General features: G+C 40.4%; 1 pseudogene; it reads right to left on the bottom strand.

Moving 5' to 3' along the window:
* The window catches only part of LOC104092488 (large ribosomal subunit protein eL20y-like), a 174,233-nt pseudogene that overhangs the window by 90,261 nt on the left and 61,184 nt on the right, over nt 1-22,788 (bottom strand).

Below are 22,788 nucleotides of genomic sequence, written 5' to 3'. Positions count from 1 at the left end.
ACGACGTAATAAGCTCGCAGCTTTACAAGAGTCAGAGGGTCCTCCCTAAGTACTGCAATGAAAGACTAGCTGAGGAAATAAGAAAGAAGGCTTCAACCTAAATATAGTAACTTGAAGAAGAAATGGTCTTGTAATAACAGTCTCACTACAACATTGTATGCACTCTATAAGAAAGTTATCCGACACTTATCGTGGCTAATGAGCGGGAAGTGAAACCAACAGTAATAGTCAAAATCATATGAATTTCACAAAAGCTAAAATGGGAACAAGATAAGCTAAGTATGCATGCAACAAGGGGGCAAAAATACGAGAAAAAGTAATTGCTTACGTTTAAAGAAAGCTGAGATGGAACGAAAAGAATTATTTGATCAATGATCCAGAGTGAGTTACGTTATGAACACACTTAAGATTTTGGAGTATTATCCATGCAATATATATATATATATATTGATATTATACAGCCGTAGAAGACTCCGGTATAAGTTAAAAGAAAGAATTGAGCCCAGGACATAGACAAAGGATTGAATTATTAGAAGATTATATCATAAATATTCCATAGTACCCATGAAAAGCTAAAGTAATAACTAATACGAGGATCCGCAGATCGGAAGATAACTTAACCCTACATGAAGGCTGATCAGAAAGAAGACAAAACTAAAGAGTTACATCAATGAAACAAATCAGGAGTCTGATTATTGGACCCAAAAAATTTTAGACATCATGATTGAGAACATTGCAGAATCACTCTTAATATCAGAGGTATAAGAGAGAGAGTACAACAACCATATTCTATAATGGCTCAACGATAAAGCCAGTTAGAAAAGTACCATCCTCATAAGAAGTCAGTATGAGGTTCCCATCGGATTGTGTATGCACCAGAGGTGCAAGTATTATAATAGAGCTTCAAATCATGGATGCGAATTATACCTATGTGGAAGGGAGGTCATAAAAGAGATAGAAGATGTGAGGCAAGATTTTAAGGTCAGTAAGGTAAAGATGAACAACGTACGAGATACTCAAATGCAGAAGATTGTGAATAGTCCATACTTTAGATAGAAGGCCAGAAGCGCTGAGACTCAATATCCAGGAATGATAACAGCATCGTCAGTGGCATATTTTCCGACCTATGGTTTCTATGTATCAATAGGTCTAGTTAAACGAGTAAAGAAAAGTTAGAGACGATGCATTGTCTCACTTGATGTTCCATAATAACATGAGGAAATCTTTGGTGCAAGAAAGTTGAAGGAAGGTTGCGAGTAGTATAAATAGATATGTGTAGGTCGTAAGCTAAAGTATGGTAAAGCGATAAGGTTTTAGCAAGGCAGGAGTAAGGAAAAGAAAGGGCGAGTGAGAAAGTGACGAGAATGGATAAGTCCTCAGGATTAAGACCATGAAAACAAGGGAGCTAATGGTCTCTCTAATTTAAAGAAAGCTCAGTATAGCCTGAGTGAACTCAAAGGAGTCTAAGACTAATAGCATTTAGAAAATATGGAATGCTGCCCTGATAGTAGAATGAGGGTGTAATTGTGATAAATGAAGGATGATGTTTAGGCCTTCAATTGAGTAATAATTTCATGAATTGTACAGGATTAAAATACTCATATGAGGAAAATCACATTGGGATGCTATGAAATATGGTTATGAAAGTATAGTATCGCCCCTAGGTGGATCAGGAAAATCACTTCAAATGTTCCACGATGCAGCGTAAGCCCTAGTGACAAGGTATTACGTAAGAATTTTCAAGTTATCCGTGGTATATTGTAGATCAATATTGAGGTAAATCAATAATGGATGGGTAAAAGATGCAAAGTACGAGATGAGATTAGGCCATCAGTCTTAAGATGAACAGTAATGAAGAAGCATTAAAAGACTTAGATTTATGCATATAGGATAAGCAACGAGAGTAACCTGGAGTTTGGTAGAAAACCTCAGTAACGATAAATCGAAGTAAGAATTATGGTATAGTATGGCCTACTTAGATGAAGTAAAGCTAATGACGCCCTGAGGGACAACTTGACATAATTTTATATATGAACACAAAGTGAAGCCTAGAGATTGGCTAAAATCTTGAGGAAAGAGAAGAGAAGAGTCGCATAGGCGCACATACAAAGTTAGAGTCATACAAGCTGCATGATAGAAGGTAGCAAAAGTTACGAGATTAGAAGGATTCCGACTACAAGTTGTGGTGTGAGAAAGAGGCTTAAGGGGGGAATGCCCTGACGTTTGGATTAATTCAACGAACAGTTGCCTAAATGGCAAGGAGAATATTAAAGTATTCGAAAGACATAAGTTATGAAAATGATAAGTGCATCAGTCAACATTCGAGGACGAATGTTCCAAAGGGGGGAATTATGCTACACCCCATGTTTTCGTACGTGAAAGTACTCCATAAATAAATTGATGGAAGCTCGAAAATGAGATTATAAGCATTATGCTATTTCAAATAAGTGATGAATAAATTCGTGAAGGTGAGAGGGTAAGCAAATCGAAAAAAATGAATTTTGTCGAAGTTTGACATTTTGAGATAAAATACGGTCCAAGCTACAATACCCCTTATTTATGGACGAGTGTCCTACAAGGTACCACATGACTATGATAGTAAGGTGTATATGAAGTGTGTTAAAAGTGAGTAGTATTTTAAGTAATTTGAGATAATTCTTAATTATGTGGATAATTGATTAATTATTGGTTAATGGAAAAATTAACAAGTTAATTAAGAATTAGTGGGTGATTAATTAAGGCTTTGGATAAGCCTTAAACGTGGCAGCCAACTTATGACTCTTAAAGTCCATGTTACAAGGTGTCATATGAAGAAAGATTGTTGGCTAAGTCATCAAAAGTGTGGGGCCCACTCCTAAAGACTTAAAAGCCATTCAAATTCATTTTGTGTCTATACAAAATAATGGAAAGCTTCAGATGTTATGCAACGACACAAATCCAATGTTGCTGAAGTTGGCAAAACTTAACTTCTATATAATTCAAGCCACGCATAAACAGGATCTCAAACACGTATTAAGATGGTGGAGGAATCTTTCCATAGTTGAAGATTTGAGCTTGACAAGGGATCGGATGAGATTTGCTAAGATTCATTTTCTTATACTACAACAAACTCATACGAGACATCATAAGGAATAGAAACGGGAATTGCGATTCTAAGAGGGCACGGTACAATATTTTTCAAGAATATTACACGGATTTTTCACTACTTCGATCCGCCGTTACGTGTTTTATCATAATTGACGTGTGTTAGAGGGATTGTCAAGAGAATAGACTCATGTATGTTAAGGCTATCCCCTCTTTCTTTTTGGCATGATCTATACGACACGAACGAAATGAGCAAATGCACAACTTCCATAAATGACTCTATTCATAGAAATATTAGGGGTGTCTATATTCCTGATTCCCCATGTGAATTATTATTATATCTTTTGTTCATGGGTCTGAGAAAAATATGTATTTGATAAAGTTTATCCGACAGACATATTATTTTTATGACATTCCGAGAAATCTTATTAACATAGTTCTTATGCATTTCATGCATTTATACATGTACATTGGCCCATGACCAGATGGCGTTATATACGCGTATATTATATGTATATGGGATATGGGAAAAGGTTATGGCGTTATATATGCACCACCACCTGATCAGTTGGTATACGTTGATGATTTTCCCACAGTGGCCGAAATAATATGATGGGATGCCCTCAGAGGCTTGATGATGTTATGAACGCATATACACATGCATGGTATGACATTTATATGCATATGCATGATGTTATAAGTATTGAATGATTCACAGAGCTATGCAGACGTACATGTCGAGTCTTTTACTCCATTTTTCTCTCATGTCTATTATTTACTGATTTTCGTTCCTTACATACTCGGTACATTATTTGTACTGACGTCCCTTTTGCCTGGGGACGCTGCGTTTCATGCCCGAAGGTCCCGATAGATAGGTCAAGAGCCCTCCAAGTAGTCTATCAGCTCAGTATGATTTAGACGTGTATTGTTTGGTATGGCGGGACTCTGTCCCGACTTTTACTTATGTATTCTTCGAGGCTTGTAGACAGATATCATGTACGTAAAATATTGTATGGACTTGTTGGCCTATGTTCAGTGTACGAGTGGTTATTTTGGTCTTATAGGCCTGTATGTCTTATGTATAACTCGATATTACATGTTGTATTCTACTTCTCTCACGGCAGCCTTTCCGGCTCAGTTATCTATAATAGTATGATATGAAAAGATACGTTACGTTGGTACTCGATTGAGTAAGGTACCGGGTACCCATCACGGCCCATCATTTTGGGTCGTGACATTGGTGTAAGATTATCGAATCTTCAAGAGAAATCGAAGGAAATTCATATATTTCATAAAACAAATTTTTTAGTTTTGAAGATTGATTTGGAGTCGGAATTGAGTGAAATTAGTATGGTTGAACTTGTAATTGGATGGGTTTTTGGATTTTGTGAGTTTCGTCGGATTTCTCGACATGGACCCCACAGGCAATTTTTGGAGTGTAATTTCGGTTTTTTGTGGGAAAAATTAGTATTTTGTTATGAAATTAATTCCTATATTTGTGTGAACTAAATCAAATTAATTGTTGCTAGATTTGAGTCGTTCGAGAGGTGATATGCGCAGAATGGAAGATCTTGAGCATTGTTTAGCTTGCTCGACATTGGATTCGTCTTGTTCAAGGTAAGTAATTGTTCATACCCTGAATATATGTATTATGTATTTGGTGTTGAGGTGACGCACATGCTTGGTGACGGGGGTGTGGGCATGCACTGCGTCAACTGTGACAGTTATTTCTATGGTACTGTGTAGTTATTTGAACTTGTCTGAAACTACGTACTAGAGTTATCAAAATGTGATTCATGCTATAAACTATGTTTAGACTACATGTTTATCCTATTGGGACCCACCGAGGTCATTTCTGTTGTTAAGTTATCTACTTTCATTGCATTACATACTCAGCCATACGCATTTATATGCATATCATATCTCAATCTCTGTTGTTATTTATTGATACATCATATCATCATTTTTGGGCTATTTTCATGACATTGTGAGCCCATGAGAGAGAGACTGGAGAGATTGATGACTGAGTGAGGCCGAGAGCCTGATTGATTCTGATATTGATACTAATTATAATAGCGCTTGGGCTGAAGGAGCCCTTCCAGAGTCTGCACACACCCCCAGTGAGCGCGGTTGATATTATTATATAGAGGTGGATCTTCTCCACAGGGCTGGATTGGCCTTCCTCGGTATTGGGTGACTTATTTTCAGTGATGTATATGTTCTGGGATGGATCTTTCCTGGGCCGTATGGGCCATATACAGTGCCGAGTGGTTGAGTATTTGAGAGTGTGAACCTGGAGATGGATCTTCTACACAGGGCTGGATTGGCCTTCCTCGGTACTGGGTGACTTATAGTCAGTGATGTATATGTTCCAGGATGGATCTTCCCTGGGCCGTATGGGCCATATACAGTACCGAGTAGTTGAGTGTTCGAGAGTGTGAGTACGTGTGGCCGTCAGCATAGTGCATCACATACAGCATTGCATTGACATGCACATATGACATACAGGCATCGAGATGTATTTTTCTCATGTTGTACGGTATCACGTCATTCATGATTTTTCACACGTCTTGACACATGGGCATAGTGATGCATTTGTTTTACACTGGTTATCTGGAAAAACAATGAGACATCTTATTTATTATTGAAAGGATTCTAGGAAAATTATTATTTTCAAACTTATTCATATTTTTGGCAACTCTGGTAAACGATCTGGGTTTTCATTGATGTACTTGAAATGCAGAATTATTTTCAGAAATCATATTTTTGTTGAGCATTTATTTGTTGAGTTACTTCTGGTATTACTTGTTTTATGTTGTTATGAATTATTGTTGGTTATTGAAGTTGGGACCCGACCTTGGTACAAGCTCGTCACTACTTTCAACTTAAGGTTAGGTTTGTTACTTATTGAGTACATGGGGTCGGTTGTACTCATACTACACTTCTGCACCTTGCGTACAGATTTTGGCTGCTGATGTTGCTGTGTTCGTTAGGAGCTGGATCTGAAGATGTACCTGCGCTCCGGTTGTAGCTGCCTCTTGTTCTTGGTAGCCTTAGATTCATAAAACTCTGTTTATGCACTTTTCAAGCAGATGATGTATTTACTTCATACCAGGTTTGTATACTCTATTCTTAGAAGCTCATGATTTGTACTACCAGTTCTTGGGAAATGTATAGGATTAAGATGTTTCTTTACTTAAATTCTTTTTATTAATTATTATTGGAATTGGTTAGTGGTTAATTGGCTTACCTAGCGGGTTAGGTTAGGTGCCATCATGACTAGACTAATTTTGGGTCGTGACAAGGTGGTATCAGAGCTCTAGGTTCATAGGTTCTACAAGTCATGAGCAAGTGTCTAGTAGAGTCTTGCGGATCGGTATGATGACGTCTATACTTATCTTTGAGAGGCTACATGGCATTTAGGATAATTTTCCATCTTTCTTTCTTTATCGTGCGTAATTGATTCAACTTGAAATATAACTCTTTGAATTCCTTCCACGCGTTCGTGTGCACACATGAGCGCTCGGTATCAACTGTGCATTGCCGGCTTGTGATTCTATGAACGAGGTTCGAGATGTGTATTATGTGTTTCAGTGATGGTCCAGTCTGGAGGACTTGAGGCCGTGGTTAGACCGTAGCTTAAGCTCGGTAGCTTCTGTGGTAACTTGTACATTTTAACTCATATGTTCGGTAATGTCCCTACGAGTGGAAATTTGTGGCTCGGTGAGCGGTGAGATGGCTTTGTGATGAGTATGATGTAACTGCGGTATGTGTTAAGATGATTTGAATGTGACGAGAAGTGTTTCCTTAAAATATAAAGGAAAGGCCATTGGTTGCTTGATTTTTGTTTTGATGTAATGTACAATCTCAAGTATTAATGTTTTGAAGGATCTTCCACGTTGTTAACTTTTGGGACAAATTAAATTCTCATGTCTGGTTAATGAGTTTGGACTCAGAAAGATTAAGTGATTTCATAGTGATTGTAACTGCGGAAGGGTATAACAAGATACCAATTTGAGGCTAAGCAGGTGGGTTATCCCCTGCGGAGTAATCCACGTAGGTATGTTCTTTATAATATGGAGAGTTTTTTTGCTACCAGCTGGGCGTATGTGTTGAGATTTGAATTTGAATCGGGTTGAGAAAGTTGACTTGAGTGTTAAGAGAATGAATGCGAGCTTAATAGACGATTGAGATATTTTATGGTTGGCGTTGTATGAGCTTGAGAAGAATTTTCGTTGAACTGACTGCAGTATTACAACAGTAATAAAGTATGGGTATTGTGAGTTTTGGAGTGTTTTAATCTATGGATTTGAGCCAAGTGGGGGAGCCTGCTGCTGACAGTTTAATTTCATGGTTATATGTTAAATGTTAATTTTGGTCTGAGGCATACTTGTGGGTTAGTTATGACTTGCAGAGGTTGAGATCGAGAAAGACTAGAATAATGAAATTCCTGAATACGGATTATATGGCGCTTTATGAGTATATGAAAATCATGAAATGATTAAGTTGTTATTCGAAAGATGTAGTGCGCACAAAGTATGAATTTGATTGATAGTGTTAAGGCAGGATTACTTCTTTAGGTGTTGCTGTGATAATGAGGCATATGTCTTTCGGTCCATTTGGGCAGTGCAAATTGGATTTGAACAAAGTGGTTGACTCTCGAGAAAGTTCCAATAGGTTCGAGGTTTATATATAGCAATTGAGAATTTCTCCGGACTTGTGTATGGATAAAACCTGAGATTTGCATTTGATGGTGCCTGGACTTGCGGTAATTCTGTATGACTATGGATTCTATATTCCAGCATAAGAAAGGTAAAAGAATAATTTTAAATTTACATAAGGTCTTTCAGAGTGGATGCTTCGGTTGTGGTGCTTTTGGGGTACTTAAGAGGGAATTCAGCTGCTTATGGGCTTAGGGAGTTCGTGGGGTGAGTTGCGGTTAAAGATCATGGTATTTTAGCAAGGAGAAGTATCAATTTGAAGATAAATTCGGAAGGGACTCGGAGAAATAGGACAACCTGGTGGTAGGTTGGATCAGCATGGTAATGAATATAATCGGTTCTTTGGGTGCTTATGATGTGGGGGGTTTTCTACATGTGCTTTGTGATAATACTCTTGGGTTTGGCGACCTGCGTGTCTTGGTTGAGTTAGAGAGATTCAGTTCTGATGGCTTGATTATGTGCAAATGGATCCCAAGGCATTCTCGAGGATTTCTACCACGATTTGAGATGGATATTTCCTAAGTGCCTGAGGAGCATGTTGAGTAGTGTGATTTTCTATCGGATGAGATCAAATGGAAGGCTTCTGGTTGATCGGATATGTATTTTACTTGTGACTTAGAATGATTATGAGGTTCTCGTATTTTTCATATGATGGCATGATAGATGCGGTGTGTTGTGTGGGATTAAGGTTTGCGTGTGCAAGGTCATAGTTTGGTTTTGAAAGGGAGGTCATAAAATCTTAGAGGGTATGGATGGTTTTTGATGTTTAGATGAATGCTATAACTATTTGGTATTGCGTGAGTAGAGTGTACACTTCAAAAAGCGCACTATGCTTTGAATTATAGATATTTCATAGGTATTGTGGCACTCTTCTGGTTGATCGACTACTGATTTTAAGATATTGCTATGTGGCACGAAAGAATGGGAGAAGTATTCCTCATGGGATGATCATGTATGAGAGATGTGTTAGACATTCAGGCTGTGGAGATGGAATCAAAAATGGTGATTCATGTGTTCTATGGATTTGGAGATTGGGAGTTTTCAGGAGCAGATTGTTTCATGGTTGTGGACTGTGAAGCCGTGGCCGAAGCTAGCCAGATGATAGTATGTATTATGACTCAGTCGTTGTGGATTTTTGGAGGGTTATTTATCTATTTGTGGGTGACCAGAGTTGATTTAGGGGTCCATTAGTAGGCCCAATTAGGCTGGGTATTCTACACCGAGTCAGATTAGTCGACTCCATACTGCTATTGTTGAGGAATGTGCCATTCAGTTGACGTTGAGCTTATTCGTGTTCTGATATATTCTGTGAGTTACTCTTTTATGCTACGAGGGGTTTTGATTCGTTGGTTGTATGAACACATAGTGCAGTTCTATTGGGGCCTCATGGCGGAAATTTGAGCGAGATGAGTATTTGGGTATTGCATGATTGATTGCATATTGTCTATATTATTTCAGCTTTTGTGTGCCATTGTGTCATTTGCCTCTCCGTGGTTATTGATTTTGAGCAGGGTGGCTCGAGGTATATAATATGGACCAGCGTTTGGATGGGGTCACGCATTGCAGCGGAATTATGTTAAGGTATGAACCTTGTGTTAGAATCGTGTGATGGTGCTAAGGTGTGTGATGGATTTTTCAGCATTTCGTTGTGGCGGTACTTGTTAATCTTGCGGGGCAGTTCTCTCATTTGAGTCATTTTTCATGACTGAGCACATTTGAATTATTGCATATTGGTGCACGGATGGCACGGTTTGTGGCTCTGAGTTATATTGGTGTGGCGTGTCTGTGGGATAGTTGTGTTTAATAATATGAGGTCATTGGACCTAGAATGGGTACTATAAGGTTCGATTACGGTATATTCGGGAGAATAATATAGAAAATTGGCTTAGGAAGTGGTTATGGTTCTGGTTGGGGCGAGGGAGCTCCATGACTTGTTGATATGATAAGGGGTCATGATATTTCTGTGTGGTTCTTTCATTATCAACAGTGTACGAAGGTTATGGAACAAGGTTTTGTTCGATTTGGGGTTTAATACTAGTACTTGGTTGGTTTTGGAAGTAGTTACTGTGATCAGGAATGGTGCTATGAGCATGCGAGTTGTGTAATATGTTAGGTGATTATATCCGTGGTTATAGTTATGGCTCGATGCATCTTGTTCAGACTTATATAGTGTGTAACTGTGAGATTTGGGTGTTATAAGAAAATTCTGAATGTGAAAAATTGAATTCCAAGGTTTTGGGCTAAGGTTAAATTAATAACTTTCAATTATGTTGTGTTGTCAGGCCTATACAATTTACACAGAATAGGGTTACGTGGGATCACCCCCGGGTACATGCATGGTAAGATGGAATAGTGATTTGATGGCTTGGAAATAACTCTTGGCACGTTTGAGGACGAACGTATGTTTAAGTGAGGGAGAATGTAACGACCCGGCCAAACATTTTGAGTATTACAGCCCCATTCCCCCATTTACTCCTCAACTTATACTTTATAGTTGTTTTATGACTTACCGGATTAGTTGGTTCGGGTCCGGAGAAATTTTGAAATGAATTGAGACACTTAGTCTCAAAATGAAAAACTTAAGTTGGAAAAGTCGACCGGATGTTGACTTATGTGTAAACGACCTCAGTTTTGAATTCTGATAATTCCAGTAGCTCCGTATGGTGATTTTGGACTTAGGAGCGTGTCCGGAAAGTTTTTTGGAGGTCCGTAGTGGAATTAGGCTTGAAATGGCGAAAGTTGAATTTTTGGGAAGTTTGACCAGGGGGTTGACTTTTTGATATCGGGGTCGAAAGCCGATTCTGGAAATGGGAATAGCTTTGTTATGTTATTTATGACTTGTGTGCAAAATTTGAAGTCATTCCGGATTGATTTGATGTGTTTCGGCACAAGATATAGAATTTGAAAGTTTAAAGTTCATTAGATTTTAATTTGAGGTGCGATTCATCGTTTTGCTGTTGTTATGTGTGATATGAGGCCTCGAGTAGGTTCGTGTTATGTTATGGAACTTGTTGATATATTTTGTTGAGGTCCCAGGGGCTTTGGGTGAGTTTCAGATGGTTAATGAATCAAATTTGGACTTAAAAAAAAAGCTGGAACTGCTGCCTCTGGTGTGATCGCACCTGCGAGGATCTTGGCCGTAGGTGCGATGCCGCGGGTGCGGCGGGGTTGGCGCAGATGCGGGCCTGGGGCTGGCCTGGGGCGAACGCATGTGCGATGGGTAATGCGCATCTGCCAGCCCGCAGATGCGAGAAGGGCGCCGCAGATGCGAGGATTTGGAGGGTTGGCTGTGTCCGCAGGCGCGCATTTTCGTCCAAAGAAGCGGTTGCGCAGGTGCGAGCCCGGGCTCCGCAGGTGTGAAAAGCCTGGGCAGAACCCTTTAAGTTCGTGGGTTCGACATTTTCACCCATTTTCGGATTTTGGAGCTCGGTTTAGGCGATTTTGGAGAGGAATGTTTCCACACAACTTGGAGTAAGTGTTCTTGACTCCCTTGTGATTATATTTCATGAATTAATCTTCATTTTGGTGTAAGATTATTGAATCTTCAAGAGAAATCGAAGGAAATTCCTATAATTTCATAAAACGAATTTTTGAGTTTTGAACATCGATTTGGAGTCGGAATTGAGTGAAATTAGGATGGTTGAACTTGTAATTGGATGGGTTGTCGGATTTTGTGAGTTTCGTCGGATTCCGAGACGTGGGCCCCACGGACGATTTTTGGAGTGTAATTTCGAATTTTTGTGGGAAAAGTTAGCATTTTATTATGGAATTAATTCCTATATTTGTGTGGACTGAATCAAATTAATTATGGCTAGATTCGAGCCGTTCGGGAGTTGATACGCGTAGAATGGATGTTCTGGAGCATTGTTTAGCTTGCTCGACATTGGATTCGTCTTGTTCGAGGTAAGTAACTCTTCTAATCTTGGAGTTGAGGGTATGAACCCTAAATATACATGTTATGTGTTTTGTGTTGAGGTGTCGCACATGCTTGGTGACAGCCATGTGGGCGTACACCGTGTGAATTGTGATAGTTATTTATGTGGTACTGTGTAGTTTTCTGAACTTGTCTGAAATCATGAAAATCTCTACGTACTAGAGTTATCAAAATGTGATTCATGCTATAAACTATGTTTAGACTACATGTTTATCCTATTGGGACCCACCGAGGTCATTTTTGCTGTTAAGTTATCAGCTTTCATTGCATTACATACTCTGTCATACGCACATATGGGCACAATACCGAGTGGTTGAGTATTCGAGAGTGTGAGCACATGTGGTTGTCAGCATAGTGCATCACATACAACATTGCATTGACATGCACACATGACATACAAGCATAGAGATGTATTTTCCTCATGTTGTACGGTATCATGTCATTCATGATTTCTCACACGAGTTGACGCATGGGCATAGTGATTCATTTGTTTTACACTGGTTATCTGGAAAGAAAATGAGACATCTTATTTATTATTGAAAGGAGTTTTGGAAAATTATTGTTTTCAAACTTATTCATATTTTTGGCAACTCCGTTAAACGATTTGGATTTTTATTGATGTACTTGAAAGGCAGAACTATTTTCAGAAATCATGTTTTTGTTGAGCATTTGATTGTTGAGTTACTTCTGGTATTACTTGTTTTATGTTGTTATGAACTATTGTTGGTTATTGAAGTTGGGACCCGACCTTGGTACAAGCTCGTCACTACTTTCAACTTAAGGTTAGGTCTGTTACTTATTGAGTACATGGGGTCGATTGTACTCATACTACACTTCTGCACCTTACGTGCAGATTTTGGCTGCTGATGTTGCTGTGTTCGTTAGGAGCTGGATCTGAAGATGTACTTGCGCTCCGGTTGTAGCTGCCTCTTGTTCATGGTAGCCTTAGATTCATAAAACTCTGTTTATGCACTTTTCAAACTGATGATGTATTTACTTCATACCAGGTTTGTATACTCTATTCTTAGAAGTTCATGATTTGTACTACCAGTTCTTGGGGAATGTATAGGATTAAGATGTTTCTTTACTTAAATTCTCTTTATTAATTATTATTGGAATTGGTTAGTGGTTAATTGGCTTACCTAGTAGGTTGGGTTAGGTGCCATCATGACTAGACAGATTTTGGGTCGTGACATTTGAGGCCTCGACTAAGTTCGTAATGTATTTTGGGACGCGTGTGTATGTTTGGTTTGGTTCTGAGGGCCTCGCGCGAGTTTCGAATTGGAATCAGATCAAAAATTGAAGTTGAGGAATGCTGGTGGTGGCCAATTGCTGGTGTTGGCCAATTGTTGGTGCAATCACACCTGCATGTTGAGGGCCGCTGGTACGAGCCCGCAGGTGCGACATTGGGGCCGTAGAAGTGACAAATGGAATAAGCTGGCGTGGTTGCAGATGCGAGGCTTTTTCCGCATCTGCGGGCCCGCAGATACGTAGGGTGCTCTGCAAAAGCGGAAAATGAGAGGGACAGTTGGGTCGCAAAAGCATAGGAATATCCGCACGTACGGGAGAGTAGGAGCGTGTGAGGGACCGCAGAAGCGGTCGTGCAGGAGCGGAAATTGGTCCGCAGAAGCGAATGTTGCATGGCTTGGAGGGAACCGTACCTGCAATGGATTTGTCTGAAGGTGCAGAAAGTCGGTTGGGCAGATGGTTTTATAAATCGGGGTTTGCTCATTTCACTTATTTTCTCCCTTGGTTAGGGCAATATTTGGAGAGCTTCAAGCTGAGATTTTCATCATCTATGGCAATGTAAGTTATTCCCACCTATTGTAAGTTAAATACATAGATTCTATAAGGATTTAAACACGAAAATTAGTAGAAATTGTGAAATTTTGGTAGAAAACCTAGAATTTGGTATTTTTTGATTTTGACCACGAAATTGGACATGAAATTAGGAATAGATCATATATTTGAGTTCGTAGTGTTATAGGTAAAGTTTATCTTCCAAAAGCTTTGGAATCCGGGCGCGTGGGCCCGAGGGTTTACTTTGTTGGCTTTTGAGCGAAGCTGGGAATCATTATAAATTGTTAAATTATACGTATTGGGGTATATTTTGATTGGTTTGCATGTTGTTTGACTAGTTTTGAAGAGACGGACATCGGTTTGAGGTGTTTGAGTGGCGTTGTAGCCGGTTATAGAACTATGAGGGGGAAACTACCCCTAGGTGATGTATTTATCATGTGCTACTTGTTGTGGGGGCTACGTATGCACGAGGTGATGAGAGTCCGTACGTAGCTAGATTCATGTTATGTCCGGGTAGATTTAGGTTCCAGCCATGCTATAACTGTACTATTTGAGTTGTCTCGTGCATATAAAATTCCTTTATTTTACGTTGCGACTTGAGACTAGACTTGTGTAGAGTGATAGGCTTGCTATTATAGGGATTCGACGGGCTTCATAATTAGCCGCGAAATAATTGTACTCTTCTTACGAATTTCTCCCACGTTATGTGTTCTCATCGAAAGGTTTCCCTTAAAATTTATAACTCACACGCCTATTCGTGAGTGGGGTTAGGGACCCATCAAAGCTTCTTATTCTAATGGGATCAGGCCGTTCACCTCGGAAGTATAATAGATACATCTATGGTTCGTGTCGTTCGACCCTCGGCAGTGTGCACATTATGATAGGATCGGGTCGTTCGCCTCGATAGGATTATGTATCATGCTACTCTTGCTGCACTTATTATGCAGATACATATATGTCTGGTGGTCCTTTGGGCACAAGTGTGCGGTTATTGCGCGGACTTTATCATGAGCTGCATTCCATGTTACGATCTGCAGCCTGCAGAGTCTCCATCAGAGTTATTTATATTATTCTATCTAATTTGTATTCTAGAGAGATGTTGTATTTTATTATATTTCCTAGTTGATGCTCATGCACTTGTGACACCGGATTTTGGGGGTTCATACTGGTTGTTCGTTATTATAGTTCACACAGTTGTTTTCATTTTACCTTGTAAATTCCATTTTGTACTATTTAAGTAATGGAGATTATGATTTCGAAAGTATTAAAATGAGTAAATAAATTGATAAATTAACGTTGGCTTGCCTAACGGCGTCGTTAGGCGCCATCACGACCTATAGTGGATTTTGGGTCGTGACAGCTTGGTATCAGAGCGTTAGGTTCACTTAATTCTCACGAGTCATGAGCAAGTCTAGTAGAGTCTTGCGGATCAGTACAGAGACATCTGTACTTATCTTCGAGAAGCTATAGGGCTGTTAGGAGCACTTCTCTTCTTAATTTCCTCATCGTGCGGTTTGATTCCATTGAGGCTTGTGCCTTTATTTCCTTCATACTCAATCTTATGTGATGTGAAGCGCTTGTTATCAATTGGACGTCGAGTAGTGGTATTGGTACTGCAGACGTGGTGCATGATATATTTACCTGCATGTTCGGACAGGCTATTATTGTCGCCTTGCGGATGTGTGTTTTATTATTTTAGTTCAGCATCTGTACTTCCTATGGTTTTGAAGCTATGCACGGATTGCTATGATGTTCATGCATTGTTATCGCACAGTGTTGGTGTAATGGTAGGGTGCTTGTCTATGTGTCGAGACAGTGAATGACTTGAAAGGAGGATTTTTCAGTGCATGATTTGGAGGTTCAGCGTTTAATTCCAACAAAGGAAGGACAATCAGACTATGGATGTTCAGGCTTGGGTTGATGGAGTAACGAGGCTCGATATTTTCGAGCGTGGTGGAATTCTTATTTGTGATGTGGCGTCGTTGTCCTTGTTGGAACGCATTAAGGTTTGTCGGTGTTATAGTCTTCTTTGATTTTTCCTTCAGGGCAGGGTATTGTGAAATAGTGCTTAAGACGCGGTTGTTAGAGATAGCGGTGTGTAGCGGTTCCAAATCAAATTGGTGATTCAAATGTTGATGGCTCGAGAAAGATGACCTTCCAGGAGGTTTAAAGTTGGTAGCCATTCATTAGTCCAGGTGCTACATATATGGATTTCGTATGAGGCAACAGTTGGGCAACAAAGTATGAGGGAGGACATGGCGGGAAGTGCCTCGCGGTGGTTGAATTACTAGCATGTCAAGTATGAATAACAAAGGTCGAGAAGTTGCTTAAAGGAGATGGTTTAATCGAAGTAAGAGTGACAGATTATCATATGGGTTCTGTGGTAGGATAGTCGCATGCCTTAAGAAAGTGTAGAACGGTTTGGGAATCGTGATGGAAGGTGATTTGGTCTACGAATTTTATTTGGAATGGTGGTTACTGTGCGGAGAAAGATTTAATATGGCAGAAAAGAGTTTGCTTGAAATGAAGAGGGTGTGAAGATTTGATTATTGTTTCAGATGCAACATGACTCGAGTTTGGAATGTATTGTTGGACTTTGAGTTGATGTCAATGGGGAAGGGACATACTTGTTCAGCTGGTGGACGAGCATGGGCTCAGGAAGGTTTACTGATTTCGTGGTAGTTACACCCAGTAAAGCATCATTGGGAGATGTCGGTATGGAATTTCATAGGTGGGCTATCTCTTATGGATAGGGCAGTGGTTGTGTGATTTTGATAAAGTTTCTAAGAAGAGTTCTACTTACTACCCGACAGAAGGTCGAATGTGCGATTGTGGCGGATAATTCAGAATGTTCATGAGAAGTTGACGAAAGTTTTCGAGAAATTTGGCGGGATAAAGGTGCGAGATCATGGTAATTGAGAAGGAGGAATCCTCGTGGGTTCTGGATTTATGTAATGGTAGCTTAAAGCTAAGTGGGGGAGCCCCAACGATTGGATCGTGTGGTTGTCTGCTTGTGCGATTTCTGGTTATCGATGTATTGGTGGGTTATTAGGACTAAGGAAAGAAAGTATCAGGAGTAGTTCGTGCAAAGAAATTGATAAATGTGCACTATATTCTACCTTATTGATTCATGTGCGGGATTTGGGAAGGCTCAGAGTTTATGCTTCTTGTGGATATAATGTACATGGAAAAGAATTCAGCCAGTTGTTTCTTTAAGAGGGTGTTCATGTGCTAGCATAGCGTCGAAGTTTGGTTATATTCGGGTTCATGTCAGAGTGGGTGACTCTCAACAATGGTCCTAGTAGGTTCAAGAATTTAAGTGCAGGTGCCTAAGGGCTTGGAATGTTCTATATTATCATCGGGTATGCGGTGCAGTTTTGGAGGAAAGAAATAAATTGCTTCGGATTTGTGGAAGGTGCAGAATAGGTGTACCAGTTGGAGATGCTATTGTGCGCGTAAGGAGAGTATAAGATGGTTCATGAGTAATAAGACGATATGGTCTCGTGATGCGGGTCACTCGGGATGAGTGTGGATTTGGTTCGTTACGTTTTTGAATGGAGCTAATATTATTTCTAAGGCAAGTCGAGAGTAAATTTGATGGGTCAGTCGGCAATGGTTGAATCATCATGATTGTGGCAGTGATCAGTTCCTTCAACGTGAAGTTATATATGTAGTTTGTGGTTGTACGCGTGGGCTTGAGCGCCACCACAACTTGACTGATTTGGGAGATATTTGATTCAAATGGCCTTGTGGTGTAAATGGATCTCGGAAGAGTCAAGGCGGTTTAGATCATGACTTGAGGGTTATATTTTTCTACGGTTTGGGAATTCAGTTGTGTGTTGCATTGGTTTTTCTGAAATGAGCTAAGTGAAAGGTTTCTAGCCAATGAAGTGATTAGTCTACTGGTAGTTCAGGGAATATGGTGAATTCATGTGTTTTCGTGAAGCGGCATGATAGGTGCAGTGAGCGGCATGAGAAATTGAAAGTTGAGGATCGAGGTTGTGGTTCGGTGTTGACAAGAATGTCACGAGCTCGGATGAGCAGGGAAGAATTCAGATGTTTAGGGTAAGCTGGCATTTTCTGTAGTGCCACCTGAGAACGGGGTTCTGTGTAAGAGGCTTGGTGTATTGATTTGCGGATTCTTGATTTGCTTTACAGAATGAGAACGGTTGGTGGTATGGATGTGCAGAATTTGCTACCTAGTGCGAAAGATCCCACGGGGAAATCTGTATAAGTATGACATGTTAGTCACTTTATTGTTAAAGATTGAAACCAAGCATGAAGATTATGGTACTATCAGTAATGTGAGAGTTTATGCCTGGGAGGCGCTTTATTCCTTTAGTTGTGTACTGTGGAAGTTTTTCTGCATTGGGACGGCTTGATTATTCGCACATGTGTTGAGGTCCCGTGTAGCTTGTGGTGTTATATGAGCAGGATGGCTCTCGAGATGCAGGTCATTTATCGCACCTTAGTTGTGCTTGGGTTTTGTGTCCGTCTCCCCAGAGTTGTATTTTTATTTTGCACTTGGCTTACTTGTGGCCGATATTCAGTATTTCGTAGGTATAAGCAGTATGGCTTAATAAGTATTTTTCTTATTTATTGTTATGTGTGGATCTAGTGGAACGCCGCCATGGGCACGTTGTTTGGATCGGGTTGCATGCTGCAACGGTATCATGTTTGGATCGGGTTGCACGCCGCAACGGTATTATGTGTGGATCGGGTTGCACGTCGCAATAGTGAGATGTTGAGTAAGGTCCCCTATACTTATTTTGTGTGCCTTGTTTTTCATCCCTAAGGTAGGTTTATAGCATCTATTCGACCGTTTTATTCGTTACACAGGTTGGGTAATTCCTTATCAGAGTTCGTTCTTCCTTGTAAGTTATATTCGAGTGGTAGCTTGTTGGCGCTTTGATGGTGCGACATAAGGTCTTGGTCAGTGTTTGAGGTGATCATTGCCTGAGCAGTTTGTACTGGGTGAGGCGAGATTATTGGACCTGAAATTAGTGCAATCAGATTTATATAAGGTATATTTAATAGCAAATATCATTATTCAGTTCAGAATGAGGTAATGGTCCTTGTCAGGAGGAGAGACTCCATTATTTGATGATTCGGCAAGTGGTTATTAGTTTATACGCATTTTTTCCGTCGTGGCAGTATTGCGAGAGTTGGAATAGGACTTATATGCGTCATGAGTTGTGTTGGGGGCATCGAATTTATGGAATTTGTAGCTATTATTGTCAAATGATGTTGTTATGGTCAAGCGACTTATGTGGTGCATGGTGTGATTTCTAGAAGAGGAGCATGGTCATGTTGGGTGCAGTGTGTAAGGGTTTATACGGTGTTCGTATGTTAGAATCAGGTCTTGTAGAGGAATTCGGAAGTTAGAATTTGGTTCTAAGGCTTATTGACTAGATAAAAGGGAGGACCTTCAGTCCGGCTTGAGCTAATGTGTCCAACTGGACTGTGGTGGCACGGGTAGGTGCACAGGGTGTTGAACATTGATTTTGGACGACTTCGGATCAGTTCTTAGCACGTTCGAGGACGAACGTATGTTTAAGTGGGGGAGAATGTAACGACCTGAACGGTCGTTTTGAGCTCTAGCGCGTCGTTCGGAAGTTTTAGGCCTTGAGTAGTTTCACTTTAGGTATTATGACTTTTACGTGCAGTCGGAATTGAATTTTGGGAAGTTCGGAGTTGATTCGGGTGGAAACTTCTAAATTCGGAAGCTTTAAGTTGGAAGGTTTGACTTTTGGGTAAACGACCCCGGAATCGGGATTTTAAGGTTCCATTAGGTTCGTATGACGATTTTGGACATGGGCGTATGTTCGGGTTGAGTATCGGGTGGTCTGGGAGTATTTCAGCGCTTATTATGGGAAGTTGACATTTTGAAAGTTTAAGAGTTTCTTAAGTTTAACTTGAAGTGGATTTTAATGTATCGATGTCCGTTTGGGATTTTGAGCCTTGGAATGGGTTCGTAATGAGATTCATGACTTGTACGAAAAGTTCGGCGTCATTCCGGAATGTTTTGGTATGGTTCGGACGCGTTAGTCGAAGTTTGAAAATTTGAAAGCTTATAGAAGGATTTCGATCGTTGATCCGTAGTTTCGATGTTGTTTGACGTGATTTGAGGCATCCACTAAGTTTGTAATGTGTTTTGGGATGCGTGGGTATGTTTGGTTAAGGTCCCAGGGGCCTCAGATGAGTTTCGGATTGGAATCGGATCAAAATTTGAAGTTGATGAATGCTGGTGTTGGCCAATTGCTTGTGCAATCTCACATGCGTATTAAGGGCCACAAGTGTGGCGTTGGGGCCACAGAAGCGACAATTGGACTGAGTTGGGGTGGCCACAAATGCGAGGCTATTTCCGCCTCTGCGAGCCCGCAGATGCGAAGGGTGATCCGCATAAGCGAAAAATGAGAGGGGCGGCTGGGTCGCAGAAGTAGAGGAATATCAGCACGTGCGGAAGCACAGGAGCGTGTGGGGGACCTGTAACGACTCGGCCGGCCGTTTTTAAAATTTAAGCCCCGTTCGGCGGCATAAGTCCCTGAACAGCTTCGTATTATGTGTATTGACTTGCGTGCGTGGTTGAATTCAGTTACCGGATGATTTGGAGTGATTTGGGACACTTAATCCCTAAAATGGAAGCTTAAGCCTTAGGATTTTAACCATAGTCGGAACTCTATGAAGACGACTCCGGAATGGAGTTTCATCGGTTCTGTTAGCTCCGTTGGGTGATTTTGGACTTAGGGGCGTGTTCGGATTGTGTTTTGGACGTCTGTAGCTCATTTAGGCTTGAAATGGCGAAAGTCGGATTTTTAGAGATTTTGACCGGTAGTGGAATTTTTGATATCGGGGTTGGAATTCTATTCCGAAAGTTGGAATTGGTCCGTAATGTTGAATATGACTTGTGTGCAAAATTTGGGGTCAATCAGACGTGGTTTGATAGGTTTCGGTATCGGTTGTAAAAATTTGAAGTTTCAAGTTCATTAAGTTTGAATTAGAGGATGATTCCTTTTTTTAGCATTGTTTGATGTGATTTGAGGACTCGACTAAGTCCGTATGGTGATTTAGTACTAGTTAGTATGTTTGGTTGAGGTCGTGGAGGCCTCGGGTGTATTTCGGATGCTTAACGGATTGAGGTTTGGAGTTATGCAATTGCTGAAACTATCTGAGTTCTGGTGTTTTCGCACCTGCGGTGGGGAGACCGTAGGTGCGGGATCGCAAGTGCAGAGAGGCAAGCGCAGAAGCGGAGAGGAGAGGAGTTGCCTGAGGTCGCAGGTGCAAAGGAGGTGCCGCATCTGCGATGCCTGCAGAAGCGCTCAACGACCCGCAGGAGCAAAAGAAGACCGCAGAAGCGTACTTGGGTCCGCAGGTGCGCACACGCAGGTGCGACCCTTTGATCGCAGAAGCGGACACTGAGTTTTTAAGTGGAATCTGCACTTGCGATGGGAATTCCGTAGGTGCGATTCTTGGCCCGCAGGTGCGAAATCGCTGGGCAGAAAAGGGCTAGGTGCGAGGGTTTGATTTCATTCTCTATTTTTGGACCTAGAGAGCTTGGATTGAGGTGAAAGTTTGAGGGATTTTCAGAAAAAGCTTGTGGGTAACGATTCTTAACTCTTTTATGGTTATATCTCAATAATCTGTAGTTGATTCCACTCTTTAATTAAGGATTTAAGTTGGAAATTGAGTAAAAATAGTAGAAATTTCCTAGACTAAAATTTTGAGATTTGGAAGGCGATTTGAGGTCGAATTTGAGAAATTCCTGTATGGTTGGACTCGTGAGTTAATGGGTGTTCGTATTTTGTGACTTTTACCCGATTCCGAGACGTGGGCCCGGGGAGACTTTGATTTTCTAAATTCTTGCTTTATCTTTGATTTCATTAATTAGATTAGTTTTTTATAGTTGTATTTATGGTATGTAATTGATTTTGGCTAGATTTGGGCCATTCGGAGTCGGATATTTATGGAAAAGGCATTGTTACCGATTGATTGAGCTTGGTTCGAGGTAAGTATCTTGCCTAACCTTGTGTGGGGGAACTACCCCTTAGGATTTGAGTCTTCTATGCTAATTGTAGTCCGTGTACGCGAGGTGACGAGTATGTGCTCGGACTTATTTATGGAAAATTGGCCTTTTAGGGTTCTTAGTGTTGCGCCCCTTTTTCTCGCGAAATCGGGCTTCGACATGTGACAACTCTTTTAAGGAGGTATTAAAAGAGGAGAGTCGCCACCTAATAATTTTTAAGGTGCGTTAGGGCACCTATTTGTAAATGACTCCGGTTTAACTGTGGGTCCCAGACAAACTTAAATTATATGGATTAGTCTATGTGATTAAGTAAGCAAAGAGAGTACAAAATCTAAGAATTTTATTACAAAGAGATCTTGAATAGGGAGGTACAACTATTTTTTTCATTCTAATAGAAAAGAAAGTAAATGGGGGGGGGGGGGGAGGGTCCTAAGTTTTTTAGCCTAAAGGATCACCCCGTACAACATAAATAGTACTTCGCAACTCATTTTAGATAGGAGTTGCTCATATTATTCAGCGGGCACAGACTATCAACTCCTGCTACCCGATTACTATGTTGAAGTGGTTACCTAAAAGCGTTCTAATTCAATTCTAAGTCGTACCCTATGCATGCACTACCCATCCTATACCTATGGTCCAGGAGGTATTGGACCTCTATTTGGGTGGTTCTAGACCTCACTTAGGCTGCTCGAAAATATCAAAACTAGGCGACATACAAAAACACATTGGACTTCACATATAGGCAGTTAAGGTTTAAGTTTGCCTCCACACTTAAGCAACAAATGCACGCAAGACAAACTTCATGTTAAGCAATTTAGAATTAAGAAACTTAAATCCCTATAGATATGATTTCTACGTGACAAGGCATCAGGACTTACAAACAGTTTCAAAGGCCAAGCGTTGCTCATAAACAGGATTATACGATTTGCATGTTGATTAATGAAATTGCAGATTTCCGGTTATTAAGCCTATTGTGTCTAGGTGACTCGTGCAGTAAGGAATAATGAAAGGACCATTGGAAAGATCCCAGAAGTTCATAATAAACCAAATTGAGAGGTGCAGCATTGACTCTTATTAAGACAAAACATTGTTGTCCTATAGACAGGATCTCTAATGTTTAGCACTTGGAGCTGATTTTATCATTACACTCAACCCTATAGATATGTTTTATAGGTGAACAGTGCGATGCAGTAATGAATGAGATGATTAAAATCCTATAGGCATGA

The sequence above is a fragment of the Nicotiana tomentosiformis genome, chromosome 8 (assembly GCF_000390325.3).
Source record: "Nicotiana tomentosiformis chromosome 8, ASM39032v3, whole genome shotgun sequence".
Taxonomy (NCBI): Eukaryota; Viridiplantae; Streptophyta; class Magnoliopsida; order Solanales; family Solanaceae; genus Nicotiana; species Nicotiana tomentosiformis.
This window is presented reverse-complemented; position numbering and strand designations above follow the sequence as displayed.